Genomic DNA, 25,563 nt, shown 5'->3' with positions numbered 1-25,563 from the left:
GGTGACGCTAGGTCTGAACCAGACTCTGTGGGGCCCCAGGGCCCCAGGGCCTTGGCACTAACCACCACATGGAGTGCAGAGTTCCAGTCTGTGCATGCTAACTGGGTCAGCAGAAAGAAGAAAAGGAGAAGGAATATTTATGGTGAACTGTAGAGTAATATTCACAGCAGAAGGCACCAGGAATGCAAGTTTTCTCATCGATATTCATAGTGATTTTAAGCAAAATTATGTAACATAGGTCTAATTATATTGAAGAAAACACTAGTACAAATAATTGAGCTTCAATTGTTTCACAGCATTTTTGTGATGGCCTGTTTTTCCATGAAAGCATTCCAGAAAATTCCCTGTTCCTGATCTCATTTTATCTGTAGGAAAATAAAATCAAGGAAATTGTGTGTCAATATTTAAATGTGCTGATTTCTCAGCACCCCTCTTTCAGGGGGGAATAAAGCAATGTTGGTAAGGTTCAGGACACAAATCTCTTTCTCCTTAAGCCATCAAACCTCAGAACCAATTGGCAAAAACGTTATATGGCTTTCTAAAATAGCATGTCAGAGTTGCAAATTTAGTAAACATAAATGAGGATTTGAGCTCGTCAGGGATGCGGAGAGTCACTTCTCCTGTACATCTTTCGAAGACAATCTTGGAATATCTTTAAGAGGCAGAAGTGTTCTAGGTGAGATTTAGTACAACAGCTGATCTTTTTCTCCAAAACCATTATAATTGCTATCAGAAAGAGAATGAGAAACAAAACAAACCCTGAAAATAAACATATAATCAGGGAAAATAGTAATATAGTTTACAAAAAAAAATGTTTTATACATGCAAAAGACCTAGGGAGGTCATCTGGTATTTCCTAAATTTAAGATTACAAATCACATTTTTTTCTAAAAGGGCTTTTTCCCCCCCCCCCAGATATCAATCAGGCACGAAAAGAAATCCTCACAGGCATTCAAAAACGACAACAATAACAAAAGTGGCTTCTGGACCAAATGGACACAGCTCTTGTTCGGCTGCTTAGTGCTATTTTGCCCCATCTTAACTGATATGAGGAAGCACTTTCCCCAATCATGAGGACTGTAGTCAAGGAGAAAGACGCCAGCTCAGCAGTGCTTTATGAAACTGTGGCCTGCAGCATTTCGACGGTCAAGAATCAAGATCCACAACGGCCACTGATGGCTCTTCATATCGTCAGGAGCTGTGTCTTTTCACCCTTAGAGCCCCCTTCTTGGTCCAATGCCCAAGACAGAACTGTTCACAGCATAACCAATACCACCTCTGCCATGTTTTTCCCTCTTGATCAAACACCTTCTCCCCAGAAGTAAACCCTTCCACCCCTTATGATCCCACTGTCCTCTGCCCCACCTCCTTCCATCATAGCTTCCCAAAGACTTCATTTCATATATTTGTTAACAAGTTTTGTCCCTCCTTCTAGCCTGCACCCACCACGGCAGGGCCCAAAGCTCTTAGGACAGACAAGGCACACATTCGTAGACACTTTGGGGGAGTAGTTTCATCAGGTACGATGGTAGTGAGCATCAGTTTGTGAGAGCACGTAACTCACAACATGAAAGCCTGTGAATGAGCACATGAAAACACGCTCAACACCACAACCATTATGGAAATCCAACTAAAACTGCCATCCCATTTCACATCCACTGGGATGGCTATAATCAACAACACATCTAACAGCATGGGACGGCCAGGACGTGGAGACCCTGGAGCCCTCCCATGGCTCTGGCGGGAACGTAAAATGGTGCACACCCTTTGGAGAACGGTCTGGACGTAAACTGGATGAATATTCTAGAAGTCACTGAATGGTACACTCTGAATGGGTGAGTTGTATGGTTGGTGAATTCTCTCTCAATAAAGCCAGTAAAGAAGCAACAGCATGTGAGCTCTTTGGCATCTGACTAGTTAATCTTTGACCCACACGTAAGCAGGAACTGGACTGGCTACTAAGCTAAGGGCTTGCTTCTGACTGAGGTCTTCTCTGAATCGCTCCTTTCTTTAGTCTCTCAAAGGCTGATCATTTTTGGGAAACGAAGACAGTGTTAAAGACAGTTAAAACTCTCAAGGTCAGCTAATCTGATTTCTCAGATGCTCTGCCAATTTGCTGACTCTCCGGATATACTGCTTATTGCTTTTCTCCTTCATGCTGCTTGTGAGGAGATGTCAAAGCTTGTTACGAGCCTCTGACTGGAGCTACGTGGAGGAGCAGAAGCTGTAGTCTCCAATTAGTCAAGTTTTTAACTTGAGGAAGCAGGAAGGAGACAACAGTAAGGGAGGCAAGTATGCAGATGGCCAAAATAAACAGCAAATATTCATTTTTTTCTGAAATTAAATAGGAAATTCACTGTTCCACTCTTAGACTTAAAAGCAATGGCTTACAGAGAATGAACTGTACCTGGATTCAATATAAAAGATTTGTAACAAGAGTTTCCATAATTACTGTTGAAAAGCAAGATGCTGTTTTCTAATTACTAGCTTTGCTTAACCTAACTAGTAAAAACAGTAAACAATGGGGTAGAAAGTGTTGAGTCTGTCCAAGTCACAAAGTATAAAAGCATTAGTGATGCCAGAGGACTTTTAGCTTCCATATATTTATGAGGAGGTGGTACACTCCTCTTCTTCTTTCTGCTACGTGTCCTATAAAATGAGATTCTGTCCTGAAACTTTTAAAGAGTTAAGGGAAATCCATTTAAATATTTCTTTAAAAAAATACCACAAGAACCTTATGAACCTCCTAAATCAAAGACTTAATCTCATTTTTATTTTTAATTTATTTTTTGAACCATCAATGCAGCTTTAACTTAAAAAGCTTTTTCACTCAAATTTATTCATAAGCAAGATAAACACCCTAACAGAACGGAGATTAGAAGGGGTCCTTGTGAATCACTAAGGCACCATATTCAGTATGTGTGAAAACTGGGAATTAAATCACTCTCCTTCCCTGAGATATGCATCTTATGCCTTCAGTATCCAAACAACTGGGATAACTTATTTATCCAAATCAATTAACAAAATTAAAAAGAAAAAGCACCTTCAAAGGGAAGAATCTTATCAGTATTTAAAAACCCTGAAAGAACACAAGACAGAGCTCTGTAAATCCTAAGAGGTACTTAAAACCAGAGCTAATAAAAGAAGACAAAAACAAAAATTTTAACTTTGCTACACAGTTGAGGCACAAAAAGAAAGAAAACTAAATCATAGGTTTTGTTACCACTATCTTGCAAATCAGGACAGAAAAAATGCCAAGGAGGAGAATTATCCTCTCCTCTCTTCCCTACCAAGTTCTTCATAGGCAAGTGACTTTTGTAGGGGTGTGGACAGACCACAACCAAATTCTTCACTGATCTCAATATGAAAGTCCTCTGCAGGAAAAAAACACAACTCTCTTCACAAATCATTAATGTTTGCCTAGCAGCCCAATTTTACTGGAAATCACTCCTTAATCTTGATTGAAATGAAATTTTTTTTAAGACATAAGGACATTTATTGGAAACAAACAAATAAACCCACTCACACACAGTGATAAAATAAATTCCCAACCTGACACCATCAAAACTTTTTTTTTTTTTAAGATTTTATTTATTTGACAGAGAGAGACACAGCGAGAGAGGGAACACAAGCAGGGGGAGAGGGAGAGGGAGAAGCAGGCTTCCTGCCGAGCAGGGAGCCCGATGCAGGGCTCGATTCCAGGACCCTGGGATCATGATCTGAGCTGAAGGCAGATGCTTAATGACTGAGCCACCCAGGCATCCCACCATCAAAAATTTTTATAGTATTTAACACTATTTTAGGACTTCTGTTTAAAAAACAAAACACATTCTGCTCTCTGAAACTCTTTTCCAACTCCACTCCCTACAAAGGATGAATCAGGAGTAGGCATTTCTCATCACTGCATAACACACCTGTAGAATGCTTTGTCAAATTACATGTATGCAATTATCTCATTACATGTGACAAAATTAACTTGCTCTTTCCCTCAGGCTCAATCTGTAATAATGAAATAACACTAATACCAAACTAAATTAAAACATGCAGGCATGTCCACTCTGTAAAAGCAGAGACCATCTCCTTTGCTCATTATGGTTATTTTAAAGATGCTCCGTATTTGCAGGCACATCACAAGGTTGACGGGATAATAAGCAGGCTCACAGTGTCTCATTAATCACCTTTCTGTTCCAATAGAGGTTTAAATAAAGACTGTACAGTAGCACAGTGAAGCACGATTTTAACAATGTTTTTCTTCCTACTCAAAATACTGACCTACTGTCCATGCTTACCAAACATGGCACCCAATAGGTGCTTCATAAATGTTCACTTTTGTTGATGACAATAATGATAAAGGTCTCTTTCAGGAAGAGACTTACAAACAGACAGGTACAGAAAAGAAAGAGGCACAACGGCAAGAATTGAATTTAAATTTAACTGAAAATCAGCAACAAGAGAAAGTCCTGAAAGACTATGTTTTTATCTAAAAGAGAGAAAGCAGTGAATTTTTCATAATATATATTCATTCATGTTTTTAATATTTATAACGGACACACCTGATTTACAAACAAAAAATGTGAACTATGGAATTTATTTAGATTTGATTTACTTGAATCATCTTTATTAGATAAATTAATTTTTTATTGTCACATATCCAAGATGATCCTCCGCACATGAATTTTTACTATGAAATAGTTTAAAAATTTAAATGCTATATGCGTCCAAGTTTTTAGTACTGCGCTATCCTGTTTCTTTCGATCTACTTCCAAATTTATTTTTCAAGCTTATGTCAAACAAGGCATATACGATTGAATAAGTGATCTGAAATAGCCTCTTTATTCTTCGCTTTCTAGGTTAAAAAGGTGCTCTATTCTCTCTAGGTTAAAAAGGTGCTCTGTGTTTAGTGATGAAACTTATTCATTTAGTTTTGCCAACTTTTCATCTAAAATTTATTCAAGGAAGAGCCAGTTCAAATTTACATCATTTGAAGGAAAAATGCCAAATGCTCACCCTTCAAGATTACATATATATATATATATATATATATATATATATTTTTTTTTTTTTTTTTTTACCTTCCTTTAGCATAAGCAGATAAATTCTCCATGTCACGGCTGCTGAGTTTCCCTGCTATTTTTATTTTCTACTGACAGAATATTCAAAGCTGACAAATGTGGTAGGAACAGACATAATTATTAAAAGCTTCAATTTACAGCAAATAGTGACAGTTTGCTTTTGCTACTCATAAAGCAAAATCGAGGAGGTGTAAATAAACACACAGGGAAGGTAGAACAAACATGCTTTAGATCTTTTTAAAATAGTTTCAATAAGCAATGCTCATTTGACATATTATTCCAAAAGTATTGGTTTAGTCACTGATTCAAAAAATAAAAATAGAATTATGGCTGGCGACTTTCAATAATACTTTAAACACTGTACTTATGGTTATCCTTTGTGTATCTAATGAAGGCTTTTAAAAAATCACAGATAATTAAAACACAAAATGGAGAGTTCTGTACTAATTAAAGAATCATCAAGTATGTGCAGGAGGAAAAAAAATAAGGCAAATAAGCAAAATATTTCCACTGCATAGGAATAGCTGGTTTGTCAGAGTTGAATTTCCTACAATTGACAATCTTCTGACTTTCATTACATTTTACTAATTGTTGAGGGTGAGAAAGACTTGAATGCACAAGAACTATGTAAATTCTGAGTAATGGCAGGGGTCAGATAATGTCAGGGACAACACCGAAATGTCTGACATGAAACACTTCATAACCCTTATGTGACCTCTTTGGAGGCTGAATCATAGTGGTGTTAAACCATAAAACATATTACCAGCGGAATTTAGTAATGGCAAGAGAGACATTGGGGGGGGCGGGGAATCAGGAAAAATCATACAGAAAAAGCAAGTAAACTGTCTCCCATTCAAAAAGCACGTCATCAGCGAAAGGGGCTCATTTAGAAAGTCTATTCCGAGGCAGAGACAATATGAGGAGATGATGTTCCTGCTCCAAAGCAAGAAAATCAAGTCAGAATCTGGAGAAATGAACCATATCCGGAGACAAGCTTTTGCCAAACTTCCCAAGGTGACGGGAATGTTCTTTATCTTGACTGGGGTGCTTGATACATGGATATAGTCATTTCTCAAAACTCAGGGAGCTACATGCTTAAGGGATGTATGTTATATGTACATAATTTCTGAACTGAAAAAACTTATGACTTCCAAACATGTATTTATCTTATTGCATTAGATGCAAAATGGAGGGTCTTCTGTTAATTTTCAAAAAACTCTTTCTTAAAAAGCAGGAAAATACAAAAGGGAGAACTGAGAAAAATCTAGGGCACAAAATAGGAGTGGAGCAGAGAGACAAACCATTAAACTTTGAGTCACCAATGGAAAAAAAAAATCTTCCCAAAGACTCAAATAGTGCTCACAGGGGCAAGTGAAAAAAAGAGAAGGAATGATGCCTCCCTGACATATTAATATATTTAATAAATAAGTGTTTGTTTAATAAACTAGGCTATGAATGGCATCTCCATTTTAAAGTCGATGAGATATACAGGATAGTTCACTGATGCGCCTAAGGATACACAACTAGGAGAGAGCCAGGATGCAAATAGATCTCGCAGACTCCTACACATAACTCATCTCACAAAACAATACTCTGTGTGCATATTGTGTGTGTGGTGTGTAAAACATAAAAATAAGAACCACTGTTAGCTTCATATAGTAGTGATGAGGCTTTCCGCCTCGCCTCCACACAGGATGGGTGAGTATAAATGTGCTGGAAACTATGCGCATGAACTAAAACAATCGCGAGTTCTTTTTCTTAAATATTCATTCATTCATTGGCTTAAAAATCTGCAACATTATACTTGGCTATGCAAATATGTATTCGCTAAAAGCTTAACAGCCTAAAGAGCTCTCTGACTAGATATGTTGAGTGTAATTTTATTCTCTTAGCACAATTTTTTATTATGATTTGATTGAAGTTAGTTGTACTTGATTTCAGAAAAGCAGGCAGAAGATAACGCCAGACAAGACTGCATTTTCTGTGGATTAGTTACTGAGATGTGCTTTTGGAAATCTTATAGAGAGTGGGAAAGAACGGTACTCTTGAAGGGATGTCACAAAAGTTCACTGAGGCTCAAATGTGACACCAGAGCTGATGGGTGCCTTGGCTGGTCCTGGAAACAGTGTTCTCACATACACCCCATCTTGGGTTCCTAAACACATGAGATTCTGTGTTAGCAGTGCCCTTCCTTCCATATGCCCTCTGGTAACGTCAGCTGCACAGCCTCAGAGGGTCACATCATGACCTTGTAGCACAAATGGTTTGCCCTGTGCGGCTCATTGTGCTTATTCCAAACTTCAAACACACATACACACATACACCCCAAAAGGAAGGAAATCTGTCAGTATATATCTCAAAATCACAATCATTGATACAACCCACATATACCTTTTCCTTCCTAAAAAGAAACATACATTTTGCATCATTCCATAAAATGTGCAAAATACAATCTAATCATTAGTCAATGGATATTCGAGAATATAATATAGGGGTGAACCACCCAATTCAATTGTGACAGTCCTTAAAATTTTCGCTCAAATGAAGTTTGTATCTTCTTCCACAGTGAGACATGGAAGACCAGTCATGGGATGATAGAGGCAAAAGCTTAAGAACATGGGCTTGGGTCTCAGATTCTGGTTCAAAGCTGGGCTCTGTCACTCAGTAGCTGCATTACTGAGGGCAAAAAAACTTAATCGGTTAAAGCTTCAGTTTGCTGATCTATAAAGTGGGGATGATTATATTTTCCTTCAACTTCATAAATTATCCTGAGGAATCAATAAAAAAACTTACATGAAGGGCTTAGCAGAGTATGTGGCATACATGCTCAATAATCCTATAATTATATATATAATTTTGTATATATGTATATATAATGCATATCTAACAACTCTATAATAATCACTTTGAATAGTGCTATAATAACAAAAATACAGGAAGTATGTTTCCTTTTTTCCTTAATACTTTTATTTACGAAATTTTATTAGAACATTTACATGTTGTTATTTAAAATGATGAATTAAGTTGCACACAGTTAGAGAAAAATCAGGAAGGAACAGAAAGCGTAAAGAGCAATCCTACCACTTGACAACACTATTGATATTTAAAGTGTATCCTTCAAAACTTTTTTAAATACACATTTGCATTAAGTACAGGTATAGAGTCTGCTTTTTAAATTTGTAATATATTACGAAAATTCCCCAAAGCCATTGGTCTTACACAGCATTAAATGGCTGTCTAGCACTCAATCAGACTGCTGCATCATGACTTCCCCAATCATAGGCTATGGGGCACTCTGGTATTTCCAACCACCGCTATTATAAATGAGGTTAAGTTTTTGTTTCATTGGTTATTTGTTAAGAGGATTATAATCATGTACAAAATAAAGCAAATAAGGTGAGCTAAAAGAACCCCATTTCTTTCAAGGCTCTGACCAGTAGCTGTCGGGTGGGGTTGTCATGAAATCGATGTGTTTCAACAAGTGATTTCTTGGTAACTGCAGAATTCCTTTCCATCATGCACCCTCGACCAACCAAGCATACATAGCATATTCCCAATCCTATTCTTGAATTAACAGGGGTAAAGCTGCAAGCGCTTACCTGACCTTACAGAATTAGCTTATGGTGTACTTCCATAAACACATTATGTAATGCAAAAAGAAAAGTGGCTTTGGCAAAAGTGACAAATTTTACTCAGGGCGTTTACGAAAAAATTCTTGGAGATAGGTCATTTAATAAAAAAAAAATTCTCATTTCTTGTACTATTTAATCAACAAAATTAGAATCAGCAGAAATAAAATGTGAGCCAGACATGTTCATAGCTATCAATGTTTTTCAGTACCAAAAAATTAGAAGAAACAAACAGATAAATAGTGTTTCAAGTAAAAACACCCTTCCCTTTAAATCCTGGAAATACGCAAATACAATATAGCTTCATACACTCAGGAAACTGGTTCTTTATTCCACAGAGATTTTTCTGTCAGTGTTACAAGCTAAAAACAAAATATGAATGACAAGTGCACATACTTAGCTGATAGAGAATACAGAGTCCAATACTAACCACATTAATCTCTCATAGAGGTTATGTGACTTCCAGGCAGAAATATTGATTCAGACCTAGTCTCCTGCCACTAAGTTTGACAAGTGTTCTAATCTGAGCTGAGAAATTTCTCCCCAAAATGGTAACTTTCAGTACTTCCCAGAGCTCATCTGGCTCACCTGGTAACTAACTTGATTATCTAGTTTAATTCATGCATTAAGAACTTTTTAATAAACAGGCTGCTGGATAACAGGAGTATATACACATAAGACCTCACTGGATACTGAAAGTTATTCAAAAGCTAGTAATTGAAAGAACCAGGCAACATTCTCTATGTAGTTATGCTAGGTTAGATTTTTAGCTTTTGGGGGTTTTTTGGGTCATTTTTTAATACTGCCACACTTTAATCATACTCAACAATAAGAACAATTCAGTAAACAATTTTAGAGCTTACTCCTCTCAATCAGATTTTTGTGTGTGCATGCATAACTGAGAATTTGGAAAATTCTCATTCTTCCTCTCCCACAATTTCCTCCAGCTGCCCAGGGTCACCCCCACAGACAGCTCTTGAACCCATGATCATCAAAGTCGGCAGTCCTCCTTGGCCCATGCCAAGGCACAGCGTGATCGTCCACTGGATTCTTCTTCTAGCGGATAATCGGGTATTGTGCTATCATTTCTCTTCATCTCAAACACAAGGAGTTTTAGTGGCTTATGCGTCCTTTTCCTTTCCTCTAATCACTGTGCATCTTGGGTTTTTTTGATTTTTCATTTTGTATGCCAATTCGTCAACTTCAATTACAACAGAAATAAAACCACAATATATGTGAGAAGACTCTTCCTTAACGTTGTCTTTTGAATTATCTACTCAACTTGGGGGTTGAGATTTAAAACAACAACAAAACCAGTGTCATCTGGTAATGCTGTAGATCTTTCTCAGCAGATCTTTCTTTCCCCTTGAAAATATAAACCAAGTCTGTCCCCATGTTCAAGATTTGATCAGAGAATATTTTGGCATCAAAGATAACTTGGTGTTTATTAAGAAAGCAGAGTAACTTTTTGGTTAAGTTACTTTTCTCCTCACATGTAATACAACACAAGGAATGTCACACTTTATTTGGCTGCCTGGGTCTTTGAAGGGAATGAGATGATAAGTATGTGAGAATCCCTGCTATTCTCATCCTTCCCCACAAACAGTACTGTTCTAAATTTTAATCTTGTCAAAATGGTAAATATAAAATGGTATCACTGTGGTTTTAATTTGTAGTTCTCTGATCACTAATGAGGCTGATTGTGTTTCCTGTTTCTTCACCGTTAATGTTTCCTTTTCATTGAAATGTTTATTCATACCTCTGACCTAGTGTTACTTTATTCATATAATTTCTTTATCTGTTTTAGATAGTAATCCATCCTCAGCGATATGTGCTGCAGATTACTTCTCCCCACTGTGGCTTATTTGTTAAGCATATCCTTTTGATAAAGTGAACATTTATTTTGATACAGTTGAATTTATCAATTTTTTTTCCTTTGCACAGTTTGTGTTTTTTTGCGCTTGGTGTTAAGAAATGCTTCCCCCCCCCCTTTTTTTTTTGCATTCTGGGTTTCTTTTATTTTATGAAAAAGCTAATTTCAAATCTACATTAAACAAAGCTGAATATAAAGTCTTCGTGCAGGAGGCCTGGTGGTCTTGTTTATAAAAACCTATGACCACTGTCCTTAGGTCTTAAAGTTTCAGAAAGGATCCTTCGGATGGCTTTGCATTTGCATGTTTCAATGCCAGAGTGCAGGGACAGACCCTGTGTCCGTTGGAAGGCCTTGGTCAGCCCCCAGAGTACCAAGTCACCTCCGCGGTCACCCTCAGCTAAAGAAATTACGTCCACAAATTTTCCACTTCCCATTTTTTTTTTTTAAATAGTTAAGAGATTTTGTTCTAGTAGCTATAAGTACAGTGCTCATTTGTCAAAATGAAAACTGAAAACGAGTATACAAAACAGCTGATTAATAATCGTGTGTTGAAAGCAGTAAGCGGTTCCACGACACCAAATAAACCAGTTCTGAGGATTTCCCCAAGATAAAGTTTAACAGCTCCAGCTTCTTCAGTGTTTATCAAAATACAAAAGAAAACAGTAGAGGTCGTTGTTTCGATGGCAAATCCGACCCTTGCAGGCTGAGGGAGTGAAAGCACATGTAGACAGGAGTTCCGGGGGCTGAGGCTCTAGGATGATGGCCCGCCCACCTGCACTCCTGCTGGTGAGACCCCAGGCAGCCTGGAGCAAGCCAGAGTGCCCACACCGACCCAAGGGAAGGCCGGGGTCCCTCCAAGGAGTCCGTGAGCAGTGACCGCAGCCCCCAGCCTGTCTCCTGGGCGGCTGTGTGAGCACAAGTACAAGCACAAACGCTAGGGGATGCGGGATGACCCGAGACAGAGCCAATCACAGGGACCCTATCGTGACCATGCAGAATGGACCGTGGCTGGTTCTGCCGTGTCTCACATTCCCGACGGGCAACGGATCACTGGTGGGCTAGACTCTGGCCGCCACTGCAGAACCGACACTAGGCATGTTTCTCCCTTCTGTGTGTTCAAGTGTTCTCCTTATCTTGTGTTTGAACGATTTTAAAAATGCACTGAGTTCAGGTTAAAAACCAACCACCAAAATGGATCTCAGCACAGATCTAACGCCCAGAGGAGGTGTGCCAGGCTGGTTGGACACAGCGACTCCTGGAGGCCCCGCGTGCCTAACATCCCTTCTCAGTACTGAACAGTGGGTTGATTCTCTTTTCACAATAAAAAAAGCTGAGTAATATTGCATAGGAGTACCAGAAACTTCCTCATTGGGAACAAAAACTATTTACATTAAATAAAAACCCGGCTGCAGGCTGCATCTGCACATTTACAGCATGGTGAAGCACACTGTGACCGACCATGGAGACAGCTTCTGGCACTCACACGAGAGTAAAGCAGGGTGGAAGGAGGGGCGGGGGCGTGGCTCACTTCTGGCTCCGGAGCTGATTGGACAGCCAGTCCAGTCCCTCATACAGCCCATCCCGCTGGTGGCACAGGTGGCCTGAATGTACCAGTTCCTGTGGCGCAGGGACCGCGCCCCAGCTTGTCCGTGATCTCAGCCGCGTTCATGCTGCTGGGGAGGTCCTGCTCGTTGGTGAACACCAGCAGGACCCTAAGCTCATCTTCCGCCAGCATCCACATGAGCTCCTCATGGGCCTCGTTCACACGCTCTCTGTCGTTGCTGTCCACCACAAAGATGAGACCTTGTGTGTTCTGGAAGTAGTAACCCCACAGAGGTCGGATCTTGTCCTGGCCACCCACGACCCACACGGTGAAGCTGATATTCTTGTCCTCCACCGTCTCCATGGTGAAGCCTATGGTGGGAATGGTGGTAACGATCTCACCCAGCTTCAGTTTGTACAGGATGGTGGTCTTCCCCGCAGCATCCAGGCCCACCATGAGAAGACGCATTTTTTTTTTTTTTTTTTGCCAAAAAGGCCCTTGAAGAGGTCTGCGAAGATATTTCCCATGCTGTAGGCGGGTGGGAGCAACACTGGCCAGAGAAACCCTTGGTGGCGGCGGCAGCGGTGGCGAGGCTACTGCTCTGAGCCATGCGTTGGTTTCGCTCCCACCTCCATTTCCCGGTTTTGCCTGAGGTCTTAAATTTGCAGCCTCATCTTCATCAACAGTTTCCATCACGATGTGTGTGATACAGTCTGATACACGTGCATCCACACATACAGCTAGAGAGCATTCAGCAACATCACCTTTGTTGTCAGTTTCTTCCTTCAGCTCCCAGAGAGGCTCTCTCTTGCTCACTCATTTATCTTTTTTTTTTTGGCTCATTGAAAATTCCATAGTTTTGCTTTCCTTTTAAAAGTTGGTTTCATGATTTAAAGATTCAAATATTTAATCTACCTGGAACTGATTTTCTTTACATGTCACAATCTGGTTTCATTTTTCTTCCTCCACGTGTATAATCCTGCAACTGCATTGCTAAGGGGACAGTTCCTCCTCTTTCCACTGATCTGCAACACGCGTGCTGCCATAAACCAAGTTTGCACGCATGCATATATCATGTATGGGCTTTCTATACAGTTCCAGTGGTTTCTTTGTCTACACTAATACCCTAATTCCTCAGTCTTCATTACTCTTCATTACTCATACTTCATACTTCATTACTCAAGGTTTATAACAGACCTTGATCTCCATAAGGCAAGACCTCTCATCTCTCCTCTTCTGGTTCTTCCTTAGGAAGGTCTTGGTTATTCTCGACCCTTTGCTTTTCCAAACAAGCAACCAGAACTAGCCCGGCAATTTGAACGATCTTTTCTCTCTGGTTGCTTTTAACGACTCCTCTTTTGTCTTTGATGTCCTGCCCTCCCACCATGATATGTCTAAATATGTATTTGTGTTGCCTGGTATACAGTGTATTCACTCTATATGAACATGCTAATATTTCAACATTTCTGGGAAATTCTATCTTTACACCCTAAATAACTTTACAAGGATGTCTGCAGAGCAAACAACCTTAGAAGATAGAGTCTCCCCCTCTGGCACAGAGAGCAGATCTGTTTACTTTCCTGGAGATAAAATAATGTCTCTCTTTGTTGGCCAAAGAGCAGATTTGCTTACAGTCCATTTTAAAAGACTGGGGTCTCTGGATGTGCCTCAGACTTCCTACACAACCCACTCTGCATCACCCCCATGTGACTTGGGGAGCATAGGGAATAGGCTTGAACATAGAGCTCAGGAGGCTTAATGCACTGTAATAAAGTCCTTTGTATCTGGCCCTGAAGTCTTGCATCTTCAAAGCGCATCTGCGAAACTGTAGCAAGCTTATTATAATAGAAACAAAATTTTCATTATTTATTCATTAAATTGTTATTATGATGAAGTTTCAAGACCCTTCAATTCTTGACCATTCCCCCCATTTTCAATATTTTAATATTTGGAATTCCAAATTGACCTGTGTTCCATCCTTTCCTTCTCTCATCCCTACATCTTACTCTGGACTATTTCTCACCTCCTTTGTCTCTCTGGGCTTCACGTGGGGTGATATCTCTCGTGATCTTCCAATCCATTCATTCTCTCCTCAGCTGTGTGTGACCCTCTACTTAACCAACCTACTGAGTTTTTATGTCTCATGATTCTATTTTTTTCCTTGTAATTCTATTCACTTCCTTTTCAAATCTTCCCAAACATTTTGGATGGTCTCTTATTCCTGCCTTGATTTTTTTCTTTATGTACTTCCATGCATGTGTTTCATATTCAAAATCAGCATTCCAGTGTCCTTAGGGCATCAGGGACCTAGTCTATTTACTGTTTTTGTTGACTTTGGTGACCTATGGCTTGTGTTATTCCCCATTTGGTAATTCCTGGGTTGCTGTGTTGAGTATTCGGTATTTTTTATGGTAACCCTGTATACGCTAAATCTGGAGGAATTTTTGAGGGAACTGGACTGTTAATGCTTTCCTCCAGAGAGGACTTAATGCTTATATCTAACAGGTACCAGAGGGTTCTGCCAGCCTGGACATTCGTTATTTAAATTTTTTTAGGTTAGGGTTTCCATGACCCTGTAAGAATTGTAAATTTATACCCCAGACTCATCCAAAAATAAGCCTGTAGTAGCAGACTGTCAGAGGAGATGATGAATACAATGACAACTATTTTTCTTCCACTTAGAGCAACAGGAAAAACCATTTTCCTCATCTACTCCCTTTCCTGGTGAGCTCAATTTTTTTTCAGCTCTCACTTTCTCTGAGGGTATACCTCCTTGTGAATGTTCTCACTCTATGAGAGTGTTTCAGTTTTGGGCTTCCAACATTACCCAGACCCCAGACCTCTTGATCTCTTTTTGCCCAAGGGAGTTAAGCTGTGAATTCCTTACACAGGTGTGGCGAGTAGGGCAGTCCTGGCCTTTTTACCACACCCCTTCGGGTTCCAATTACTGTATAGACTTTTTGCCCCTTTGGAGATTTCCCTTACTCTCTTCCAAGTTCAACAAAACATCTAAAAAGTCAGTTTCTCTGATTTATTCTGCATCTAGTCTTTCATGGTGAAAGGGCTTTCAGAATATCTGATTCCCATACACAATCATTTCCATGTTTTCTTTTTTGTCCACACAGCCAAAAAATGGGCAACTTTTCCATTTTGCAAGTGCCTTTTACAGATGCTTAAAATGAACTGACCATACAAGGAGGCAAGAGACATTCTGAAATAACAGCTTTTCTGTAAACTACAAATTTAGACCAAAAGCATTCTGCAGCACTCATACAGCTGATACGATCTGATACTGGTATAATCTGATACTGCATTTATCAGACTGACATTTGTATGTTAACAAGATTAAGGCAACGCATTTTCACTGACCATTTTACCACATGTACCCATAGGTAGCACGTTTCTTTGAGAAATATTGGTGAATTTTTTGAATGAATTTCTGATGGAACAAAAGACTAGAAATCCTTGTGTTCCAATATTTAAGAGACATCATGAACAACTACCACATACTTGAAAGAGAAGTTACCTTAAATTTTTGTTGAATAATATAATATAGCTTAGCTTCTTACTGATTCCACAAAGACTTCTCCATGTTCACTTTCCTAATAAAATTACACTGCCACTTTTTAAACCATCCTTCATGTATACATTCTAACCTGTCTTAACTCTCTCTTTTTTAAAGATTTTATTTATTTATTTGACAGAGAGCAGGAGAGAGAACGAGAGAAAGCACAAGCAGGGGGAGCAGCAGCAGGAGAGGGAGAAGCAAAGTCCCCACTGAGCAGGGAGCCTGATGTGGGGCTTGATCCCAGGACCCCGGGATCATGACCTGAGCCGAAGGCAGATGCTTAACTGACTGAGCCAACCAGGCGCCTGTAACCTGTCTTAAGTCTCAAAAGACTCTTGGGCATTTTAATTTTGGCAATTTTTTGGTCACAGCTTTAGAAGAATATTTTTTTTGTTATCTGACAAAATTAAAAAAAAAATCCGAGAATACAGAGAAGGAGAATCAATAAATGAAAATCCTGTTGAAATTCTGTGTATTTTAAAGCAAAGACGCTTCAAGACTTCAATTAGTCTTTCTCTGATAGTTCATATGCTAATTTCTACTTATTTTAACTAAAGAGAAAACTGGAAGCACTTTTTCTTGCCATTTTGAAATTAAAAGACAAAATAATCAAAGAAATCAAGCCAAAGACTATTCCGTGGAGATAAAGATTAAATTTGATGATAATCCACGACTAAGATGCTGGCTGTGGTGATAATCTGGGGCGCATCTCTCTGCAATCCCTCAAAAACCCCTCTAAGTTTGAAAGGATGAAAGCATATTGACTCAGTATAAAACAAAAGAAAGGAGCCAGAAATCATGATATAAGGAAAAGCCCACTCAGGTTCCTTGGACTGTGGCCTGCACTTCACGCGGCCTGGACACCTGTAAGTATCCGCCAGCCACCACACTCTGTGCCACGACTAGGCTAGCAGACCTGTTCACTATCCTTCTGAACAATTTAGTCAGGACAGTCCATTCAAAGTCACCCCGCTCTAAACTAGGGGCACTATGTGTTCACGTACAACAGGAGGAGAGAATCATCTGTAACAGTCTAGCTGATCCTGCCCCTTTTCATGCCCTCAGAGAGGAGAGTCTTTATCTTGGGAAGATGAAGGGATTGAAAATAAAGATGGATTACTATTTCAGGTTATAATTTGCTTATGTGGGGATCTACTTTCTTAAATGGAAAGAGCGGCAAGCCGCATCAAGACTTTTTGAACATTTTCCTCCTAATGCTCTTGATAATGGGTTAAAAATATTCTTCAATTAAGCCTCCACACCACTCTGCCAGAACCAGCGCGGGACCATTAGCTCTCCCACCGTGTGGCACCGGAGGCTGGTGGGCCGGGAGCTCCGATGACAACCAGAAAAGTCACAGGAATCGCCACTCGCCGAGCAGAACAACGACCTGTGTCGTCGGCATGCAAAGGTCACCCATTGGTCTTTCTTAGTCTCACGCGTGGTCTCCATGAAAATACAGAAGAAGGACCCCACAAACTGGTGTGCCGACAACCTTTTAACTTGAAGCACACATACGAAAGTGCAGCTGAGCCTGAAGGCGGTGGAGCCCCTAAACCCATGCTGTTAACGAGGTGAAATCACCTCTTTTCATTTTCGCCTGTCAGGAAGGGCTGGTCCCAGGGCCAGGGCGGGTAGGACCTCTAAGAAAAAGGACGCCCAGGTGGGCAGTGGGGTGGTTCTGGGAGGTGGTGGGCAGTGGCGCACTTTCGAAGAAGAGCAAGTTCGAGTACTATATACACTCCAGGAGTCCCAAAAGGGACGGGGGGGTTAAATGTGCCTTCATGAACACTGTTTATGGTACAAACACTGACCTTTCCTTTATTGAGAATTTTATAGAACCCACTAAAATGTAACAGCTCAGAAGCATCTAATACATCTCCTTTAACACATGACTCTGATTTATAAGGAAGAGAGGATTCATTTTCATGTTAGAAGTTTATGAGATCTCCAGGGAAATTCTCCACAACTTCACAGACATTCCCTTTTCCCAGGGCTATAGCGATTGTCCCGTGGAGGCATTCAGATAGAGCTGCTCATGCTCACTGAATGCAGTGCTAGCTCGGGGACAGTCAATTGTTTTCTCCATGACTCTTGGGTGTATAGAAAGCTATTTCTAGAGGATTAACAACAACTAGGATGCCAAACCAAGAGGAGCAAGGAGGTGTTATATACTGGATAAGAAGCCACATATATAAACAATGACATCTAGGACAGGTTCAATGAATGTTCCTATGGATAAGCCAGTGTTTTAAAACAGATGGAGCACTCAACTTTGAGCCAGAAGACGTGGCTGGAGTCTGCTATCCTAGCTGGGTAATCCTGGGGAGGTCACTTAACCTTTTACAGCTGTGCTTTCCACCCATACAGAGAGGGGACTAAATTCGATTGTCTGAGGCTTCTCTGAACTCCAGGATAATTAATAGTCTAATCTAAAAAGGTTTTATTCTTCTTTCCTAACATCATCCTCTAAGTTTTTACCAATTTAGAGACGTGTTATTGGAGATTAGTATCTCTTTATGCATATTCTTGCTAAAACCATAGCCCACACTTCGTGGCATTCCATGATATGGTATTATGATTAACACTATTTATTCATTGACATTTATTGTTTACTATGTGTCCAACACAGTTCTCAGTACTCTACATGCATTATCTCTAGAATCTTCTTTAACAACCCTATTAGGCAGACACTATTATTCAACCTTCCAGAAGAGAGATAATCAGTGCTCCAAATTTTAAAAAATAAATCATAAGTGGTGGATTTACGATATGAAATGAAGGCAGTCTGACTCCAGAACTCACCATCCCAACTACACTGTCACACTGACTGACCACAGCAACACCCTACTCAACAAATAATATCTAAAGCAAACACAGTTCTCCCTAAAATCTACATAAAGATTATGAACTTCTACTGTTTCTCTACTATCCTGAAGAATTCACATCTTGTCCAAATTTTTAGGTAACAGGAATATTTTGATATCTAAAGACTGATGATACAGTACCTTTTCATATTAAATAAAGAATTCTGTCTGAAATATATCCCCTAAAGAAAAAAAACCTTGTAATTTTCCTATGGAGATAGATGATTTTTCCTAAAGCTATGTAAAAGAACACATTAGGCAAAACAGAAATGATAAAATATGTATTTGGGAGATGCTGATACTGAAAATATTCCATGGATCATTCTAAAATTTAGACAAATTTCTATTACCATGCCATGATAAAATGGACAAGATAATATATTGAATCAAGGAACAAGAACTCAACAGTTCATCTGGGCAGCTACGCAGTTATGAATAATTTTAATAAATATGCAAAGCTGGTATTCTGCCACATAAAATAGCTAGTCAATTGTGAATCTGAAATATATTTTTAGACTATAATGTGTCTGTCCTTGGAATTAAATAATTGATTGTCACTTTAATGAACACTACTATTTTTGATTTTAGGATATCTGCATTTTGTCTTGTGCTTTCTTAAGATTAATTCTGGTCTCTTCACCATTTTAACTGTGACTATTTTATAGATTAATTTTATAACTCGATTTTTATTCTACAGCTAGGTTCTTGCATACCAGAATACATTGCTAATCACTTGCCAAATGCATCTCTATACCCTAGAGATAACACTGCTGAACTAAGTTCAAGGATATGATTTGAAATAATAAATCCTATCTGCACCACACAAAATATATACAAGACGACATGGAATACATGTAGAAACAAATGCATCTTAAAGACCAACTCACCTCCTGCTGTAATTGAATAAGGACATTAACAACGACACCTTCAAACTACATGTTATTTTGAAAATATTTACCTTAGCCTTTCCTAATGGTCCGTGCCCAAGAGACTAGTTCAGAGAGTTATGTTAACTACCACAGTATTGTAAAGACTCTGGATCTGTCTTGGTCTCAAGGATGAAACCAACACTTAGCAAGGATGAAGCTTATACTTTAGCTGTCTATCTAGTCAAGAAATCAGCTCTGGAAAGCAGTAAATTTTCCCAGATTCGCTTTTCTAACTATATTCAGTATAGGTAACAAAAAGAAGAAAGGAATAGAAGTTAAGAGCCTTAAATACCAGATGAGACTCTGCCTTGTGGTCTTAAGCTAAGTGACCTCTAAGCCTGTTTATTATAATTAAAGCCACTCCATTAATGACTACTTACCAATGGACATGAACTAGTGTGCACCATATGTGCATTCTCTCACAGTTCTTATAACAGTGCAACTGTACTACAGTGTAGTGCAATAGTATAAAAATACTGTATTATTAACTCCACTTTACACATGAAAAAATATATGCAATGAGCCTGCTTGATGTTAGGCACTTAGAAGCTAAGCAAAAATGATGAACCAAAAGACATAGGATCTCAGCCCTCCTAAAGGTTACCAATACAGTAGGAAAAAAATGTATTATATAATACCACAAATAAACATAACATTACAAGAGCAGTAAGTGCCAAGATAGGCACAAGGTATCCTGATTATAGGTGAGGGCGGTGAGTTGAGCTCAGATTTGGAGTAAGACTGTGTTTGAATTCTGGCTCTAGCATATATAATTATATCCCTGGGCACTTAGCTTAAGACCACAAGGCAGAGTCTCATCTGGTATTTAAGGCTCTTAACTTCTATTCCTTACTTCTTTTTGTTACCTATACTGAATATAGTTAGAAAAGCGAATCTGGGAAAATTTACTGCTTTCCAGATCCCTGAGATCCCTGTATTTCAGTTTCTCTCTCTGTAAAATGCAGATTATAGTACCTACCTCACAGAGTTGTAATGATTAAATAGTAAGTGTCCAATGAACAGTTGTAGTTGCTTTCTGCTATTGTAATTATTTGACCTTATTGAGGGGTGTGGGTAGTGGGGAAGGTAGACTCCTCACATAAAGGAATCAATGACCTAAAATCCACAGAATAGTGGGAATTAACGAGTCAGTGGGGGAGGATGGGTGCTGGGTAAGAGAAATGTTTCAGGTACTTGAAAAGGTTCAATAAACACACTATGATATTAACTAGCTAGGCTATCTTAGATCATTTAATCACTTGGGATTCAATTTCATCATCTGAAAAATAAGGAGGGGAAATTAGATAATCACTCTGATTTCATAATCTTTATGTTTCTATAAAATTTGAACACAGTAAAGCAAAACATTGGAAATATAGGTCAGCTGAACACATTTTACTCCTTTCCCTAGTAAGGAGTAGGGCCAAAAAGGCCTTAGATGAAAATTTTAAGAACAGTCCCACTTTATCTCCCTCCCCTTGTTCTGATCTCCCTCATTATTAACTTTCCTACACCTGTAAATAAAAGGAATCACACGGCAGTAACCTTGTTTCCATCTGTGAAGGTGGTTTACATTTCTCTAACTGTAATGTCAATTTTGTCTTTCAGGAGGATCATCCATTGACATGATTCCAGGCAGCTCTGTCTTATCTAAAGGACTGCTGTATATAAACATGGCTGGATGTTTAAGTTTATATTTACCAAACTGCTGATATAACATATATTTATGACCAATTTTTTCTCCTTAGTTGGCAGGCTAGTGTCTAATTAAAGGAGGGGTCCAGGGAAGACTCAGCCAAAAGAAAGATGAACTGTAGCTCCAGCCTAAATTGGATTCCTAAATTCTAGGACCATAAAACCTCTTCCCTAATAGATCTCTCTCCATTTAGGATTATCCAGAAACCTCAAAATCAGGGTACATAAGACCAAACTCATCTTTCACTCCCTCCTGCCTTGACTCTCATCCCTTTCCTCCCATGTCCCCTTGGTCAGCACCGGTCAGGCCCAAGGAGAGCCCCGCAGGGACCTTTCAGCTCCAGACTGTTGACTGAAATGAAAGAATCTTTTACATCTTGAGTGGAAAACCTGGGATCGAGGGCATGGGATCTGAGCTATTTTTATTTTCTTTTTTAAGGTAAGTAATGTAATACGGAGCTTACCAGGCACTATCTCCACAATAATACTATGATACAGGCACTCATAATTCTTTATTCTCTTTAAAATATTTTCAACTTTATTTGGAAAAATTTTATCCATACTCAAGAGTCGAGAGAATAATATAAGTTCCCATGTACCCACCCATCCAGCTTCAAAAACTATCTACTCAGGGCATGTTCTATTTCATTCATTTTCACTTCTACTTACCCCCTTCCAACTCCACCACATTGTTCTGAGGCAAATGTGAGAGATTATATTAGTTCATTCATAAACATTTAAGTATATAATCACCAACTATGACCAAACCTAAAAATTCCTTAACATCATCAAATATCCAGTATTCAAATTTCCTGATTATCTAAAAAAAAAAAAAAATCTTTTTACATTTTGTTTGAATGAGATTTTGTAAAAACATATAAATGTTTTAATAAACTCTAGTTATTTTTACTGATATCCAAACTGTCCCAGATTTGGCCAATGGGAGGCTTGCCTCTTCAACCTGGCATCTCGAGTTCTTCTGACACAGTCTTTTATAGCTTCCTTGCTTTCTAGATTGACAGGATATTACAGCTCAGTTGTATATTCTTCTGATAAAGACCTGGAATTAGCCTTCTTATTTTTTATAAGCTCCCAGAGTTCTTTTAGCGATAGTATTTAAATATAATAATCCAGAGCCAAGAGTGGTATTGCTAGCACTTTGAAAAATGTCATTGGAATTTTGAATGGGATGGCGTTGCAGGTATAGATTGCTCTGGGTAGCATAGACATTTTAACAATGTTTATTCTTCCGATCCATGAGCATGGAATGTTTTTCCATCTCTTTGTGTCTTCTTCAATTTCTCTCATGAGTGTTCTGCAGTTCCTAGAGTATAGATCCTTTACCTTTTTGGTTAGGTTTATTCTGAGGTATCTTACGGTTTTTGGTGCTACTGTAAATGGAATCATTTCTCTAATTTCTCTTTCTACAGTTGCATTGTTAGTGTATAAGAAAGCAACTGATTTCTCTGCATTGATTTCGTATCCTGCCACATTACTGAATTGCTGTATGAGTTCTAGTAATTTGGGGGTGGAGTCTTTTGGGTTTTCCACATAAAGTATCATGTCATCTGCGAAAAGAGAGATTTTGACTTCTTCTTTGCCAATTTGAATACCTTTTATGTCTTTTTGTTGTCTGATTGCTGTTGCTAGGACTTCTAGTACTATGTTGAACAACAGTGGCGAGAGTGGGCATCCTTGACGTGTTCCTGATCTTAGGGGAAAGGCTCTCAGCTTTTCCCCATTGAGGATATTTGCTGTGGGTTTTTCATAGATGGATTTTATGAACTTGAGGAATGTTCCCTCTATCCCTATACTCTTTGAAGAGTTTTAATAAGGAAAGGATGCTGTATTTTGTTAAATGCTGCATCAATTGAGAGGACCATATGGTTCTTCTCTCTCCTCTTACTATGTGTTCTATCACACTGATGGATTTCCGAATGTTGAACCACCCTTGCATCCTGGGGATAAATCCCACTTAGTCATGGTGGATGATCCTTTTAATGTACTGTTGGATCCTATTAGCTAGGATTTTTTTTTTTTTTTTTTTAAATTTTTTTTTTAAATTTATTTATTCATGAAAGTCAGAGAGAGAGAGAGAGGCAGAGGCAGAGGGAGAGGGAGAGAAGCAGGCTCCCCGCCTAGCAGGGAACCCGATGCGGGACTCGATCCCAGGATGCTGGGATCATGACCTGAGCCGAAGGCAGACGCTTAACCATCTGAGCCACCCAGGCGCCCCTATTAGCTAGGATTTTGTTGAGGATTTTGGAATCCATGTTCATCAGGGATATCGGTCTGAAATTCTCCTTTTTGATGGGGTCTTTGCCTAATTTGGGGATTAAGGTAATGCTGGCCTCATAGAATGAGTCTGGAAGCTTTCCTTCTGCTTCTGTTTTTTGAAACAGCTTCAGGAGAACAGGTATTATTTCTTTTTTGATGTTTGGTAGAATTCCCCAGGGAATCCATCAGGCCCTGGACTCTTGTTTTTTCGGAGGTTTTTGATCACTGCTTCAATCTCATTACTGGTTATTGGCCTATTCAGGTTGTCAGTTTCTTCCTGTTTCAGTCTTGGTAGTTTACAGCTTTCTAGGAAGGCATCCACTTCTTCCAGGTTGCTTAATTTATTGGCATATAGTTGTTGATAATAATTTTTAATCGTTGTTTCTATTTCCTTGGTGTTAGTCCTGATCTCTCCCCTTTCATTCAAACAATCCTAAAATTTGTATAGAATCAGAAAAGACCCCGAATTGCCAAGGAAATGTTGAAAAAGAAAAACAAAGCTGGGGGCATCACGTTGCCCAATTTCAAGCTATATGACAAAGCAGTGATCACCAAGACAGCATGGTACTGGCACAAAAACAGACATACAGACCAACGGAACAGAACAGAGAGCCCAGATATGGACCCTCAACTCTATGATCAAATAATCTTCAACAAAGCAGGAAAAAATATGCAATGGAAAAAAGACAATCTCTTTAATAAATGGTGCTGGGAACACTGGACAGCTATATACAGAAGAATGAAACTCTTCATGGTTATTCTCTAAAACCATACACAAAGATAAACTCAAAGTGGATGAAACACCTCAATGTGAGACAGGAATCCATCAAAATCCTAGAGGAGAACAAAGGCAGTAACCTCTTTGACATTGGCCACAGCAACTTCTTTCAAGATACATCTCCAAAGGCAAGTGAAACAAAAGCAAAAATGAACTTTTGGGACTTCATCAAGATAAAAAGCTTCTGCACAGCAAAGGAAACAGTCAATGAAACAAAGAGGCAACCCACAGAATGGGAGAAGATATCTGCAAATGACACTACAGACAAAGGGCTGATATCCAAGATCTATAAAGAACTTCTCAAACTCAACACCCAAAAAACAAATAATCAAGTCAAAAAATGGGCAGAAGAAATGAACAGACACTTCTCCAAAGAAGACATACAAATGGCTGACACATGAAAAAATGTTCCTCATTAGCCATCAGGCAAATTCAAATCCAAACCACACAGAGATACCACCTTACACCAGTTAGAATGGCAAAAATTGACAAGGCAAGAAACAACAAATGTTGGAGAGGTTGTGGAGAAAGGGGAACCCTCTTACAATGTTGGTGGGAATGAAAGTTGGTATAGCCAATTTGGAAAACAGTGTGGAGGTGCCTCAAAAAATTAAAAATAGAGCTACCCTATGACCCAGCAATTGCACTACTGGGTATTTACCCCAAAGACACAGATGTAGTGAAAAGAAGGGCCATATGCACCCCAATGTTCATAGCAGCAATGTCCGCAATAGCCAAACTGTGGAAAGAGCCGAGATGCCCTTCAACAGATGAATGGATAAAGAAGATGTGGTCCATATATACAATGGAATATTACTCAGCCATCAGAAAGGGTGAATACCCAACTTTTACATCAACATGGATGGGACTAGAGATTATGCTTAGTGAAGTAAGTCAAGCAGAGAAAGTCAATTATCATATGGTTTCACTTATTTGTGGAACATAAGGAATAGCATGGAGGACATTAGGAAAAGGAAGGGAAAAATCAAGGGAGGGGAAATCAGACGGGGAGATGAACCATGAGAGACTATGGACTCTGGGAACCAACAAACTGAGGGTTTTAGAGGGGAGGGAGGTGGGGGAATGGGTGAATGCGGTGATGGGTATTAAGGAGGGCACATATTGCATGGAGCACTGGGTGTTATATGAAAACAATGAATCATGGAACACTACATCAAAAACTAATGATGTACTCTATGGTGACTGACATAATAAAATCAAACTAAATTAAAAAAAGTGGTATTGCTAACTGTGCTAGTCATTTTTTTTTTTAGGTCTCTTTGGTGGGCAGAACAAAGAAATATTTTTTTAAAGGGAAAAAATATCATGAGA

At 39.1% G+C, this 25,563-nt stretch overlaps 1 protein-coding gene and 1 pseudogene across 1 annotated transcript in view; both read right to left on the bottom strand.

The window, feature by feature from the left end:
- Positions 1–25,563, bottom strand: part of RSU1 (Ras suppressor protein 1) — a 185,835-nt gene that overhangs the window by 42,834 nt on the left and 117,438 nt on the right. The gene's annotated exons all lie outside the window — the stretch shown is intronic.
- Positions 12,099–12,644, bottom strand: LOC110586575 (annotated as a pseudogene).

Source organism: Neomonachus schauinslandi, chromosome 5 (genome assembly GCF_002201575.2).
Source record: "Neomonachus schauinslandi chromosome 5, ASM220157v2, whole genome shotgun sequence".
NCBI lineage: Eukaryota > Metazoa > Chordata > Mammalia > Carnivora > Phocidae > Neomonachus > Neomonachus schauinslandi.
Note: the sequence above shows the minus strand (reverse complement) of the source record. Positions and strands in the feature narration are given on the sequence as shown.